Raw genomic sequence first — 15,763 nt, 5'->3', positions numbered from 1 at the left:
ATTATGGACTTTCTGCTCCCAGCGATCATCACATGCGTGTGCTTGCAAACTCATTGCTTACTTTGAGAAACTGTGGATGTGAAGGTGGCAGCTCTACTACAAAGAGTTTTGCAGCCAGGTGCTCACATCTGTAATCCTAGCGCTTTGGGAGGCCGAGGAGGGCAGATCATGAGGTCAGGAGATCGAGACCGGCCTGATCAACATGGTGAAACCCCGTCTCTACTAAAAATACCAAAAGGCAGGCACCTATAATCCCAGCTACTCAGGAGGCTGAGGCAGAAGAATCACTTGAACCTGGGAGGTCAGGGTTGTGGGGAGCTGAGAGCGTGCCATTGCACTCCAGTCTGGGTGACCAACAGCAAGACTCCATCTCAAAAAAAAATTTTTTGCATGAGTGTCCCTGAAAAATATGTCCAAAATCCACTCTCCATTTTCCTTTTTAAATTGACATTTTGTTGTCCTTGAACCAAGAAAGAACCCATTCTATTTCTCTGGTGGTTAGATTTTTAAAAGCTTGAAATGGTACTATCAAAGACAATGCAGATTAAAAAAATGACCAGGCACAAAATGATCTCCTGGGTAATGACAGAGACAACGAAACAAGGTCAGCTCAGATGATTCTAGCCCCAGTGGACATGGGTCCTAGACTGAGTTGATCACTGGCTCTTAATTCATCTGTAAAATTAGGATGATGTGAACTGATCCCTCGCTTATTCAGGATATGGGGTCATGGCAAAATGCTGCTGCATAAACAGTGATGACTCTGTGAACACACGTGTCTTAGTAAACTATGTTCTTTCTCATCTCATCTTCTCAAATATGAGAAGTCAGGCAAAACCCTCATTTTCAGTTCCAATGTTCATCTATTAGCTGTGTGACCTATGGTGAATTTCTTATTATCTCAAGGCAAAATAAGTATTTCTTTAATTGCAGCAAAAATGGCGATAAAAATATCTCCTACTTCAGAGAGTTGTTGCAAGAATTAAACAAGGGACTATCTATAAATCCCTCGGTATGGTGGGCAATATAGGGTATGGAGAGGTGGTCTAGCTTACCAGTGAAGAGTAGGACTATGAAGCCAGACTTCTCGAGTTTGATGCTAGCTCCAGCACTTACCAACTCTGTGGCCTTGGTCCTGTTATTCATGTTTCTGTGCCTCAGTTTTGTACTTCTAAAAGGGCATAATCACAATGCACTTATAAGGCTGTTATGAGGATTAAATGAATTAATACATATCAAGCACTTAGAAGAAGCTAAAAAGCTTGGCATATGGTTAGAGCCATGTATTAGATATTATTATGGTACATAACAAGCATAAGAGTAACATCGAGTAAGTATATTATCATCATCGTGATCATCATTACTGTTATTATATTGTAATTATTGCTCTTGGTGATCCAAAACAAAGTGACCTGTAGGGAATAGTTATACTTAGTTGAAACATGAAAATGAAATTTTTAAAAATTGGGAAAATAGGAGGAAAATAAAAATAAAATTAATGAAAACTATAAATCAGTAGATGCAGATCAGAGTCATTGAGCCAGCCTGTCATTTCTCAAAGGTGAGTTCAGTGTCTGTTTTAAGTGCTGGGACTATAGAGAGGTGAGGGTCACCCTTGAGAAGCACTTGGTGAGTTTGCTGTAAAGCAGACATCAGAGGGCTATGTGACATGCTCTGTCATCAATGTCTGTCTGAGGGGCTCAGACAGGGGCTCTTCTACACCAGTCCTAGAGACCCAGAGCTTGCTGTATGCAGAAGAAGCCACTTAAACTTGGATATAGAAGCCAAGAGTCTCTCAGGCAGGGCAGTGGGACAGGGAATTCTGTGCAGAGGTTTGAGTGTGTGGAGTGAGCTCAAGGTCAGGTGTTTTGTGGGAACAGCGTCCTGGATGATGGAAACCCATGATGCATGAGGAGGGGAAGCAAATGGCAGAGTGGGCAGGGGAATTCAAGGGGTGTACTGGGATGGGCCTAAAGGGGATGTTAGGTAGAAGAGGACGTCCTCGGGAGTGACCTTGAGTTTGGTGCAGGGTTCCACATCTCCCAGACCTGGTGGCTACTTCCCCTCCCAGGCAGTGAGAAACAAAGAATTAGAACACAGGCCACACCCATCCATTAGGAAGTCACTAGCCTAGAAGTAAGTCGTGCATCTCTACTTCAGCTCTGGTGTATGCTCACCAGAGCCAAAGCTTCAGCCTGATTAGCTTGGAAGAGCATGGAGAAAAACTCATTGAGAAATTACTTTGAAGGCCCTTGTGGTGGCCATTGAGAGGGCATTTCAGAGGAATGGCAAAGCAGAAAAGCCAGCTCTCAAGCCAAGTTGAAGAACAGCTAAGTTCTGATTTGCCAAGAGCTGAGGTATCTGCCTGTCATTCAATGGCCTGCAGGGGAGAGAAGAAACAATGAGGCGAACAGGGACACACAGAGAGGCTACTGCCTGTCCTCAGTGTGACTGGAAGAGATGATGATAACACCACAGATTGGCCCCAATTCGAGCAGGTTGTGACATGGCTGAGCTGCTGGGGAATAGCCAGAAGCCTGGGTGAGGCGTACTGAATTAGTTGTGCCTTCTCCAGATCTTAAGAGCCCAGAGCCAAGTGTCCAGAGCTTTTGCTTTAAAGAGTTGGAAGGCAGAATGTGCTATGCTGATCTGGTCCTCAGAGGCAGCTGTCTACCTGTCCACCAACAGAAAACACCATAGCCCAAGGTTTGGTCTAGAGAAAGCAAAGAAAGACAAGTTTGAATGTTAGACCTGGAAAGGGGAGTCCAAGGATGCCTAGGACAGCTTCCTTGGGGAAACTGAGGCCCAGTGAGATCCATAGACTTGTTAAGATCAGCCTGGAGTAAGCAGCAGACCCAGACCCAGAGCTTGCTGCATGTAGAAGAAGCCACTTGAACTTGGATGTAGAGGCCAAGAGTCCCCCAGGCACGGCAGTGGGACAGGGAATTCCATGCAGAAGGACTGGATTTTCCTGATGCAGCACATGCTTCACTATATGCATCCCTGCAGACTTATCCATCCTACCTTAGCCCCTCTGTCTTGTACCTTTTCTTGCTCTCTGGCCACACAGATTGTCAGTCAAATCCACCTTAACCCTAAGCTTCTGATCCCTCTTCTATCTTAACAGCATTTCCTGCTCTTTTCTTAAGAGTCTTATTAGGTGATTGGTAACTAAACAGCTCATATGCTCGGGTGGCAATGTAGTGGATGTAGGGGATATGATATCCTATTTCTCCTGGACAATACATTTGCCCTTTACAAAATAACTTCTTGTTGCATTTTCATTCAAATGTTCCATTTATCCTCCAGTTCATGTTCCAAGCTCTATGGTATTGATTGGTGATGAAGGGAGATGATTTGAGAAGGGACATTTTTTAGTATGGATTTCCTCCACAGTGCATAGACAGCATAGACAGACTCTTAGTCTGTGAATCTAAGTGGTCTGTATGCCAATATTCTCTTAAAAAACACTTTTAGTCAGAAAAATGAAGTCAAGCAAACGTTTAGTTTAAATATATGAAGTTCCTAAAGCATTTTATTTGTCATTACCTTTTAAGTAAATTTCTAAGGCAGACTCATCATCATCCCCATGAAAAAGGCAAAGATTGTCTATTTCTCCAAGGCAGTTATTCAGTTGATTGTGGATGAACTTTTCTCTGGCCATTCTAAGCAGTGGGTGAATGAAAAAAAGCAGAGTCTTCTTATTGAACATTTTGGCAGGATAAATTTTGCTGTTTCTCACCAAGATGTAGGAGGGATGCAGAGTCCTGGCTTGGGTGAGGGACAAGGTTGTTGAGTAGATGGATGTAAAACGAATCCATTAATGATTTAGAGTACTGCTTAATTTTCCTACTTCTGTCACTGAGAAACAGAGCTTGATCAATATTCTCAAGGTCACTGTTGCTATATGCTGTGTCAGCTAGTCTTTTTTAGAGTTTTGAAAACCATCCTATGCATCCATCCTGATAAATATCGTCAGTTTTGGTGCAGGGAGATATGGTTTTAAGTGTGGGGCAGATGAGATGCTGAAGGAGGGAGTGTAGCCTTTCCTTGTGGGGATCTGAAGGGAAATCTACAGCAAAATTTCAAAGAGTTGAAAAACTAATTTAGTTCAAGATAGAATCTGGGGACACAAGAGAGAGAAGCTCTCCTTACGATAGCCAATCTGTCCTGATAAGGCAATTGACTATCAGGCTAGCTTTTTGCCTTCAAATGTGGTATTGACCACGTGAGCTTCTCTAGCAGTGTCACATCATATTCCGTTTGTTCACATTTATATTTACCGGCTGGGTTGACTTTTTTAGAATAAACATTCTCTAACTTACTAATTTCAGAGTTTTTTACCTCAGATGCTGACCAGAATGAGTGAAATGTTCTCTTGGTACCTTATGCAAAGAGTGTTAGTGACTGCACAACATGACATTCAAAATGGTGACCAAGACATGAAAGGGGACCTGTCCCTTGACCCCCATCCCTCCAAAAGATGGATTTCCCTTGGTCCTCTCATTATTTGAGAACTTTGACCAGAACACATAGATTAACTCTTGGAGTTAATTGCCTTTGCCCTAATATATATTTATATTTTCTTATACCTTGATTAATTAAAGAGGAAAAAAATGAGTTGACTATTGTCTCTGTAATATTCTAAAGCAAAGCTTGGTTATGTACAGCCTCAGAAGCCAACAGAACCCACAGTGGTAATGGCCATTTGAAAAAGTTCATCTGCATAGAGTTCTCCTAGATGTGGGTACAAGGTGTTTGGGAGTGGGGGGCACAGACACCCTGAAAAGTTCCAGAGGACCCATGTGGTTTCCAGTCAAAACAGCATGCAAATATTTTGAAATATTTTCTTGACCACAGTGTTTCTTCTTTATATATTGCTCAGAGAAATGACATTTTGTTATTTATTTAGAAAAAAAGCAAATGGAGAAATTCCTCTTTCTGACTGAATTTTACCATCCTATGGGGCAACACCCTACAGATTAGAATCTCATAGTTTAGTGAGAAAGGTTTTTTTAGAATGATCTCTGAATCTGAAAGATGTTGTCTAGAACACAACTCAAGCTTGAAAAATGTCTAGACTTTTCTTTTTTTTTAACAGACATGGCCACTGGGAACATGGTAAAACAACAAGAGATGGTTTAGTTTCAGCTGAGAATTTATTTCTTTTAAGCTTGTCAATGAGCAGACAGGCATTTGAGGGGGAGTCTCTTTATCCTGTGATTCCCCAGCCTGGGAAGAGAAAGTTATTTTTATTCGCAGTTTTCATCATGGAATGTGAAAGAAAATCTGACTGTTCTTTCATCGAGTGCTGCTGAATTATCCTCCTGGTTTTCAGTGTGAACTATAGCAGCAATTCCACTGTGGGATATTATGAACAGAGTTAATTATAAGTGTTTAATGAGGCAGATCCCAATTTTCAATAAATCATGACCCATAATACATTAAAGAAGAGACAGTCAGTTTGCATTTTTATTCAACTGACATTTGATTAATATGCATCAAACAGGTTTTGGATATACGGAGATAATAATGAAATGGACTTTGTCCTGTTCATAAAATGCTGGTAATAAAATAAAAAGTATCAGTGTTGTTCTTGTGATTGACTAGCTTTCTGATGTCAGTTGCAGATTATTAAGGGAAACTTCAATTAAAAATATCACTGGATTTCCCCGAAGGTCACAAAATGAGAAAAAAACACTGGCCTTCACCATCAGTCCAATTCAGATTAAAATTCCTTCTCTGCCACCTACTTTTGTTCTTGTATAGTAATAACAAGAATAATACTAATAATACCATTTACTGAGCAATTATGAGTTTGAACCATACAGACTTGTCATTTTGTAAGCGAAGACAGTGGTCAAACATAGACATTTTCATATGGTTCAGCCTAATACATATGCTGAGGCATTGTACTAAGGCTTTATAGATATCATCTCTATTGATTCTTTCAACACAGTTTTAAGGAAAATACAATTATCATCATTTAGAAATAAGAATACCTGGCCTTGCACAAGATTAAGAAAGTTGCCCAAGGTCACAGATTAGTAAAATGAAGACTTAAACTCTAAACTATCTTAGGAACTCAATTCTCTCTAGTCCCATTATAAAATAAATACTATATAACTTCACGTAGGCTTGATTTCCTCTGACTGGAAAGTGCTTCTCATACCCACCAAGAGGTAGTGGTTGCTAAGGTATAACTGCCATCAGTGTCATCACCATCATCACCACCATTATCACCGGGGCCTAAAGTTTCACTTACTCAAGGCTGTGTACAGAGTGTGCACAGTTAGAGAATGAAGTGATGCAACTGGTGTGTGTGTGTGTGTGTGTGTGTGTGTGTGTGTGGTTGCAAAGAGGTCTTTTCTCTATTTGCAGTCACTTCTTGCACAAGCCATCATGTTTGAGCTGAACACTTGTACATGCATTTTGCCCACCTCGCTATTTTCAAAACAAAGAGAAATTGGAAGAAAATACCATATTGAGAACAGAGATGCCTGTAACAAATTGGATTAATTGAAAACAACCAAAAAAAATTGCCCCAGTTAGTAGGAGAGTGGAGATCAAATTAGCCATGGAGAATCTAAGTAGAGGATTTTATTGATTGCCGTGGGCATGACCTAAATTGCAGAGTGTGAGTCATCATGAAAGTACTACTATGTCTGCACTACTAATTGAGAGGCTGCATTTTTCATATGGTCAAGTTGGAGATGGTGAGTGTGGCCACCTGTGATCTTCCCAGCTGAGTTCCACAAACACCTTGCTGCCTCAGCCAGCTGCCCTGTGCATTTGCTTCCCCAGGCACAAACACAGATGATAATTTTATGAAATAGAGTTTTAAATTTATTTTCTCTGGATTTGATGTGATGTTCAGCATATATGTAAGCTTATACTGAGTATTCTGAGCTATTTTAATGAGAAAGAATGAAGTATTTCCATTTTGTTCTATTTCAGAGGGAGGGAAGAACAAAAAACCGTGTTGTTGCTCACAGAAATGACTATAAGACAGGTGTCAGTATACTGCGGCCTGTGGGCCAAATCTATTTCCATAAATAAAGTTTTATTGGCACACAGCCACATCCATTTGTTTACATATTGTCAATGTCTGCTTTCGCTCTAAAACAGCAGGGTTGAGTGATTGCGATGGAGCACATATCGAAGGCATAACTGGAAATCCTTATTATCTGGCCTTTTACAGAAAAAACTGTGTTGACCTCTTCTATGCAAAATGGAGTGGTTTTAGACAACTAAGTTGACTTCGTACAAGCTCAAGCTGCCTTCGTTATATGTCCAGTGTTGCAAGTTTTGCAGTGAGATTTGGGGGTCGCAGGTGTTGACGTGTATATCCGTCAGGAGGCTGAAAGTATCTACATCCAGGAGTATTTTAGCCTTCACATACAGCATTTGGCAGTAGACACAAACCACATGTTCTTAGAGATTTAATCTATGAAAATAGAAAACTACAAGGAGATTAGAAAGAAGTTGACTAGAAGTAGGTAGGCGCCATCACCTGAAACTGGGGACATCCTTCTCTGTGGCCATTGATGCATTTGGTTATGTGGACAGGGGCATAGGTTGCAGGTTGCTCTTCATTTTCCTTTCTGGGGGACAGAGAGGAAACAGGGTTAAAAGGCAATTCAGATGAGTTAACATCATGGTATAGCCAAAAAGAAAACAAACAAACCCAATGCAATGCAAAACTCTTTATAGTTAGATACAGCTTAGTTTTTATTGGCTGTTTGCAGTTGGGCAGTTACTTACCTTCTCAGCAGTTTTCTCATCTCTAATATGGGAATAAAATACACTTTAATGAGTTATGTATAAAATGTGCCTTGTGCAATGCAGAATATAGTTAGGTGCGTATGAAACGTTAGTTTCTCTCCTTTTTTATTGTCTTTCCTCCGTCACACACAGAGCTTTATAATTATGGTAGAGGGGCATATAGTCAAAGGAGGGGAAATTCTTGTATATAAAGGGACTTTGGGGGTCTAGGACAGAGGTTGAACCTAATGCTAAGTAGATTGTATTCTTTTTTTTCTCCATATCCTGATCTAAAAAGAAATCACAGAAATCTCACCTTTATGTGTTTCCATCTCTCTATATTTGGTAAGAAGATAACATCACAGTGAAAGGAAACAGTAGACTGAAGCACAATCTCATCACAGCTGTGATTGAAAAAAGTATTGAAACTCCTCTCTATAACTTCCAAGTCTGGGATTTGGAAACATCTACCGTCATAATTCCCCCCACACCACCGGAATTAACATCTACCTTGAGCTCTCAGCTTTGCCCACAACAGAGAGCTTCATGTAGTCATTTCCAGGAAAACTGGTCAAAACCAGGATTATATTCCGACTGCAAACACAGGCAAATTCAGGAATCTGTCTGTCCTCCTGAAAGACAGAAGAAGTGGAAGGACCTCCTGGGGGGGTGGAGATTTCCTGCATCTACTGAAACCTACCTCTTCCTGCTGCCTGGTCTTTGCTGTTGGCCTTTGCCCTGGGTGCTTCCACTGCTGACACTTTGAGACCTGCTGTGACCCTCAACACTAGGATCACATAGGTCGTCCCATGTCCCCTTCATCCCAGCATGCCCAGGGACAGTCTTGGCCACCTCTGTTCCCCTCTTAGGCACAGAGGAACTATGGATGTTGCAACTTACTTCCCTGGGCTCTTGAGGGCTGAGTAAGGTTCCTGCACACACTGGTGCAGGCTGGGCACAGTGCAGTCTTTTTTCTTTCACTGGCACTGAGAAGAGGGGACTTGTGTGTGGCTGCTCCTTCCCCGAGGTCTTTATGGGAAGCAGCTCCAGGTCTCCTCAGCTCTCAAATCTCCAAATATCAAGGGGGTTTTATTGTTTCTTACTGATCCCAGGAGTTAGCCTGAGGGTTTGGGCCCCCACAGTGCCTCTTCCTCAGGGTCTAACCCACTAAAGTGTCTGCTCACAGTGCAGCATTTCTCTGCACAGTGCTCTCCTCTCCTGGACCTTTTTGTCTCCTTGCTCATGCACCTGAGTGCATCCTCCCTGTCTCGGCCACTACCATGGCCATTCATGGGAAGTTTGGCTGCTCTCCTGTGGCTCTGTGAGGCTGTGACTGTGGTTGTCTTTATAGCATTTTTGCTCCCCACCCAGCCCCCTATTATTATAATGTGGACCCTTGAAGAGAGTTCAGGTACTGTACAGATGTCACAATGTCACTTCAAAGCTGATTCCTTTTGTTTTTTTTGGTAGTAGCTAAGGTTTTTAAATTTATAGTTGACCACATCCCTGCCCCCATCTCACAGAAATGAGGCCAAGGTCTCCATGAATTGTATCACTTAGGATTGCATCAACTATAGGAACCAACAAATAAAAACAACCACCACTTAAACAGATAGGTTTTTTTTTTTTCACACAGCAGGAGTTCTGGGAACCAAGGCTGTTACGGCAGCTTAATGTCGTCAGGGACACTCTGGCTCTTTCCACATTTCACATCTGCTATCCTTAGCGGCTAGGCCTTCTCCTCCTGTTTGTGACCTAGTGGTCTCAAAAAGGCTGCTTTGCCTCTGGACCTTAAATCTACATTCCAACCAGAAAGAAGAAAGAAGGATAGGAGGCTTTCTATTTTAATCCAAGAATAGGAGATCCTTCCCCCTGGCCTTCTATCTGTATCTCTGTGGTCACAAGCCCACACTTAGTTTCAAGAGATGCTGGGAAAAAGTATATTGGATCCTTTCCCTCCAGGGTAGAGGAAGACAAAGGAAAGGGGGATTGAATGGATTTTGAGTAGCCAATCTGCAATGTCTGTCAAAGGTCACACGGAAGTCCTTAGAGAGAGAGCAGTAAAACTGTTTCAAAAGATGGTATTAATCTATGGTGTCATAGGATTACAATTTATTTAGCTTTTCTGAAATTAAAAAACGTTTTTTGATTCAGATCATTAATTTAGTGAGGAATTGGATTGGTGGAATATTAGGGTATCTTTCATAAACAAAGAAATTTCTAAATTAATGAATAGTGGAAACAAGATGGATAGTAGGAATCATAGATCGCCATCTTAGGAAACAAACTCTTTAAGCATTTCAAATGAATCTCATGAAAACAACTGATGAATAATATAATTAAAAAAATTTTTTTTTGAGTAAGGCTGAATTACCCCCTACTTGCCAAAACATGCTGGAAATGTTTTATTGGCTTAATTTTGATTCTTTTATGTATATGAAAGTAATAAAGCTGCATTTGTTTAAATATATATCATAACATAGAGCTTTCATAAATTTACACTGGCTTTTATTTCTAGCCTTAATAAATTAGATTCTACCACGTATTGATTATACCCCGTAAGTATGTTGAAACAGTATGATGTTCACTGAAGCAGGAAGCTTAACGTGGGAAAAAGTAAAAGAAATAAAGAGAGCATCAGGGAGGTGGTTGCATTACCCAAAGGTGAGCAAATTACAGTCCCTGGGCCAGATCTCACCTGCTATCTATTTTTTATAAATTTAAGTTTTACTGGAACATGCCGACTCATTTCTCACATGTTGTCTACATTGCTTTCATACTACAATGGCAGAATGAGCCACTAGGCTCATTTGCAAATTTGAAAATTATTTACTATTTGGCTCTTTACAGAAAACGTTTGCTCATACCTGCATCACCAGTCATGGGGGATTCCATGAAAGCAGTGATTGGATCCCTCTTCTCTTCCATGTGGAAATTACTTTAATGTTTAAGTAAAATAACACCATAATAATAAAGTAAAATATGTGAATAATTTAGCGGTAGTGTATTCAGGACTCCTGGATATGAGCCATTGGGACTGTCTTAACCTGGCTGCTATAACAAAATACCACAGACTGGGTGGTTTATAAACAACAGAAATTTATTTCTCATAGTCCTGGAGGCTGAGAAGTCCAAGATCAAGGTTCCAGCAGCTTCAGTGTCAGGTGAGGGCCCATTTTCTGGTTCGTAGATGACACCTTCTCATTGTGTCTTCATTGGGTGGAAGGAGTGCCTGAGCTCCCTTGGGCCTCTTTCATAAGGACATTAATTTCATTCGTGAGGGCTCCGCCCTCCTCATGACCTAGTTATTGTATCTCCCAAATGCCCCACCTCTTAATATCATCACACTGGAGATTAGGTTTCAACATATGAATTTTAGGGGGACACAAACAATCAGACCATAGGAGGGGTATTTACTTTCATATCAAAACAGTGGGTTCCATTTCTGTCTTCAGCTTTAGCCTGTCATGAGAGATGGTCTCACCATACTGTATTTCATCCTAACACTGAGTCTGTTGCTGACACAATGACAGGGACCCTGAGTCTGCTCTTGGCTGGCCATGTGCCAAGCCAAGTTTCTGAAGCTGTCAGAAGCTTACCTTCCTTGTTTCCCAAGTGAAAGGGTGATATTGACTGAAGAAAATGGGCTATAAGGTCTCCAAATTTTCTTTCTTCACAAAAGTTTCCTGACTCAGTGATGAGACAGCTTATTTCTGATCTTATACAGGTGATAATTGTATTTACAATCTCAACCTGAATTGTCTTTTCCATTTGGTGCATATGTTGACCAGTGTGTCCTAACAAAGTAGATCTGTTTCATATATTTGCAGCTCTTTGTGAACATAAAGCATTTGCCACATCAGGAACAAAAGCTGAGACCTAGGTCTGCAGATAAAGGAAACAGCTGATATTTACTGAACACCTACTACATGCCAGACACTTCTAAGTACGCTCTCTCTGTCTCTCTCTTTCTCTCTCTCTCTCTCTCTCTCTCTCTATATATATATATATATATACACACACACACACACACACACACACATACACACACACATATATATATATACATATGCTTATTTAATCTGTGCATTAGCCCCATATTAAGTATTATCATTAGTTCCATTTCATAGGCAAGGAAACTGAGGCAGCTTGCCCACAGTCACATAGTCATTTGGGTATTCCACCTTGAGGGCCCATTCTTTCAAACACACTTTCTACCTCTCAGTGGGTCAGGCTTTAGCACAGTGGCTCTTCTCCATCTTCACAGCAATCAAGGGGAAAAACAGGTATGGGAGATGCAGGTTGGCATTCCTAGAAACTATGACACTTGAAAATTAGAACAAGACTTTTATTCACCAAAGATCTACTCTGTGTCTTCAAGGTCATGCTTTAAGGCCCCTTTCCTCAGCCTGCTGTTCTCCTAAGTCAGATAAAATAAAATTAGATTGATAGTGGCAATGCAGGTTGAAAACTGGGTCATTTTTGTGAAATCATCTTTCTTTGCCAATACCATTTTTGAATTCTTTCTGAGAATTAAAAAACAAACAAGCAAACAACCGATGTGGAACAATCTGTGGCAGATGGTTATTTCAGCTCTAGGTGAGTTTTTGTCATTATATTCTGGGAAATGGAAATTATTGCTTTAGATAATCATCTGTTATTTTAGCGAACTGCCAGCTAGGAACTATCGTAGCTATAAGGGTTTAGGATAAGGATTTTTTTCCTAGAGATTAGTACATAAATTATTTTCATTTGAATTCTATGGAATTTTTGATGTCCAGCATGAGGGGACATTTTCACTATAGTTTCTTGCTATGAGAATGATCTCTGGCATAGAAGAATTGGTATTCCATGCCATTCTACTGAATATAAACAAGAAATCTAACAGTTCAGTTGGGGATGGGAGAGGTGAGATGAAGTCAGGCTTAAAGAACAAGTTAGCCCACTTTTCAAGGTTTAGCTTCCCCTGGAAAATACAGCAATAAACATCTAAACCATGGTGTTCATTACCAATGCAAGTCCCTAATTAATTTATTTTATGTTAATTAAGTTTATAATTATATAGTAAAACATTTACTTTCTCCCTCAAGAAATTGACTGAATCTTCTGAAGGGGCTTTGTGACTGTAATTTAGGTGCAATTAGCCAGTTAAATTTAGTTAGGCTTTGGTTCATTTAGCTGCTGCTGGAAGATGCTAGCTAAGGGGAAACAGGCACTGTCTCAGAAGCAAGTCTGCATAGAGAGGAGGTGTTCCTGGAGGCATTCCTCTCGCTTTTGGATGGCTAGTTCTGGTGTCTAAAACAACTGGAAGCTGAAGATCTATCAAGATGTTTTGTGTGTGCGTGTGTGTGTGTGTGTGTGTGTGTGTGTTTTGAGATGGAGTCTCTTGCTCTGCTGCCCAGGCTGGAGTGCAGGGGCATGATCTTGACTCACTGCAACCTCTGCCTCCCAGGTTCAAGCGATTTTCCTGGCCTCAACCTCTCAAGTAGCTGGGATTACTGGCACCCACATCACACCTGGCTAATTTTTGTAGTGATAGGGTTTTACCACGTTGGCCAGGCTGGTCTTGAACTCCTGACCTCAGGTGATCTGCCCACCTCAGCCTCCCAAAGTGCTGGGATTATAGGCATGAGCCACTAAGCCCAGCCAAGATGTAGTTTTATAATTATCACCTATGTGTCTATCTATTCCTCAGGTGAGGAATGTAGAGTCAGTTCAGGATAGAGGCAAAATCATTTTGCAGAACATTTCCTTGTGGTCCTAGAATTGGAACTAAAGCCATGGAATATTTCTTGGATATTTTCCACCATGGGCATGAAATCGCTGGCACTTGCCAGCATTCAGACAGAGTGATATCAGCAGCCAGCGCTCACCGTTTGGCTGGAAGGACATCTTACCTCCTGAGGGGGTGCAAGAGGGCACAAGGCCACCCTGTAGGTCTCTCAAGCTGTGTTTCTGGAGCCCTCCTCCAGGAACCTAAAGGCTTCTAACTTTCAGTTTGGGCCACCGTTTTCCAAGAGGAAATTGGAATTTTTAGGGCATTCTTTTCTACGGGGATTGGAATTTTTGAGCAAAGCTCCTTTCCGTGACTTTTTCTTCATAACTCATGACAAAGAATCTATTTCGGCCCATGATCTACAATGCAATTGATGGGATCATTTGCAGTGACTGCTGAGCTACTGCAGGCAGGGTTGGTGTTCAGTGCCTCTGCCTATGAATGGAAAGCTGGAAATCACTAAGTACTCGCCTTAGTCTGGTTATCAAAATCTGTTAGGTCTTTTCATCTCTATTGTAAAGTTGGATAACTGAGGTTCAGAGAGGTCCCCTCACTGGGCCAGCGTGACACAGCTCAGGAGGGAAAGGGACAGGATCCAAACAGATGTTTCTGATTTTAGACTTCTTCTTGCTGTCTAACCAGCAGCTAGGTGGCTTCCTTTCGGGCATCACTGTTGAAATGAATGCTTTGGCACACAATTTTCAAGGAAGATAAATGCGCAGAGTGGCTGTACTTTTAGAAATTCTAATTCCAGTGGTACTGGTAAGTACAGACAGTCCCTGACTTAGGATGGTTCAGCTAAGAATTTTTTAACTTTATGGTGGTGCAGCAGTGATAAGCATTCAGAAGAAAATGGTTTGGTATTCTGTGCTGCTGAGCAGGGTTGGCAAGCCACATCTCTCAGTCAGCCACAGGATTGGAAGGGCAAACAATTGACAGGGTTTTGTATTGCTGGGTGATTTTGCCCAGATGTAGGCAAATGTAAGTGCCTGAGCAGGTTTATGGTATGCCAGGCTAAGCTATGATGTTTGGTAGGCTAGGTGCATTAAATACGTTTTCAACTTACTATATTTTCAACTCATGATGGGTTTAATGGGACATAGTCCTATCATCAATTGAAGAGCTTCTGTTTAGTTCTGGGATCTTGTACAGTTAAATGATGGATGGTAAATGGCCATAATTGTGACAAGTGAAAGGAAAATTAATATATAATCCAGTCATTCTTGCTGTACACATGTAATTACACTGTCTTTTCATCTACGTGACATTTTAAATTTTTTTACTGCTTTCACACAAAGAAATGCATTTGTCCATCACATGTTTTTCAGAGTTTCTTGTTCTTTATGGAGATGATGACTCCTTTTTTAAACTAAGAATTTGCATAGGGTTATGAAATAAATTGCCTTTTCCTTTTAATCACTTTGACTTAGCAAACTACTTCCTGTAAGCTTTGGAAAACACTTCTTAAAATAATGTCAGATGTTTCGGGTACATTAAATTTTTATTTTAAAAAATCTAAAATGAATTTTTTTTCCAGTGTCTTGGGTCTGGTGGATTTTTAGCATGGTCACCATAATTTCTAACCAAGCTGTTATATTTGGAATGCCATAACTGGCCCTCCATACTTTATTTAAAAAGGAAAATAAACTGTGAAATCTGGTGCGTGTATGTAAAAATTTATGCCCTTTACAATACAGGGTTTTCTTTATATATAAATTCTACTTGAACCAAAGAATTATGAAGGGACTTGCCATGCTCCAACATGAAGGCGTCAGGAGAAGAGAGAATCCTTCAGAAAGAGGTGTTGCTGTGTGAAACCACTGAGGTTGGCACATGCCCCACTGCTGTAAGACATTGTTAAGCATTAGGAAAGACAGTGAGGTGGGTTGACTTAGCAGCATGGGCTTATTCCAAAATGAGCTCTTTGAGCAAATAAAAATGTCCCTGACAGCAGAGGCTTCTAGAACTGTGGGGTTAATTTAACTCAAGTCGGGGGTTCTGTTGGCTGCCTCAGTCGGAATGTATATAAGGCTGTGACCCTGGGATTGGCTTTGCACTTTTCAAGTTTCCTGTTGAGAATCTGCTTTCAGATAGAGTAAGCTCTCTGTTTTAATGCGGCCTTTTAAAATGGATCACCTGCTAAGCTTAAGGAGCGTGCATAGTGATCGGCTGTTGCCAGTATCCTCAGGGTACCACCAGCTGTGGAAAAGCTTTAGGAGCGTG

At 41.0% G+C, this 15,763-nt stretch overlaps 1 protein-coding gene across 14 annotated transcripts in view; it reads left to right on the top strand.

Moving 5' to 3' along the window:
* Positions 1-15,763, top strand: part of NTRK2 (neurotrophic receptor tyrosine kinase 2) — a 352,900-nt gene that overhangs the window by 112,378 nt on the left and 224,759 nt on the right. The gene's annotated exons all lie outside the window — the stretch shown is intronic.

This window comes from Callithrix jacchus, chromosome 1, assembly GCF_049354715.1.
Source record: "Callithrix jacchus isolate 240 chromosome 1, calJac240_pri, whole genome shotgun sequence".
In the NCBI taxonomy this organism is placed as follows: domain Eukaryota; kingdom Metazoa; phylum Chordata; class Mammalia; order Primates; family Cebidae; genus Callithrix; species Callithrix jacchus.
Note: the sequence above shows the minus strand (reverse complement) of the source record. Positions and strands in the feature narration are given on the sequence as shown.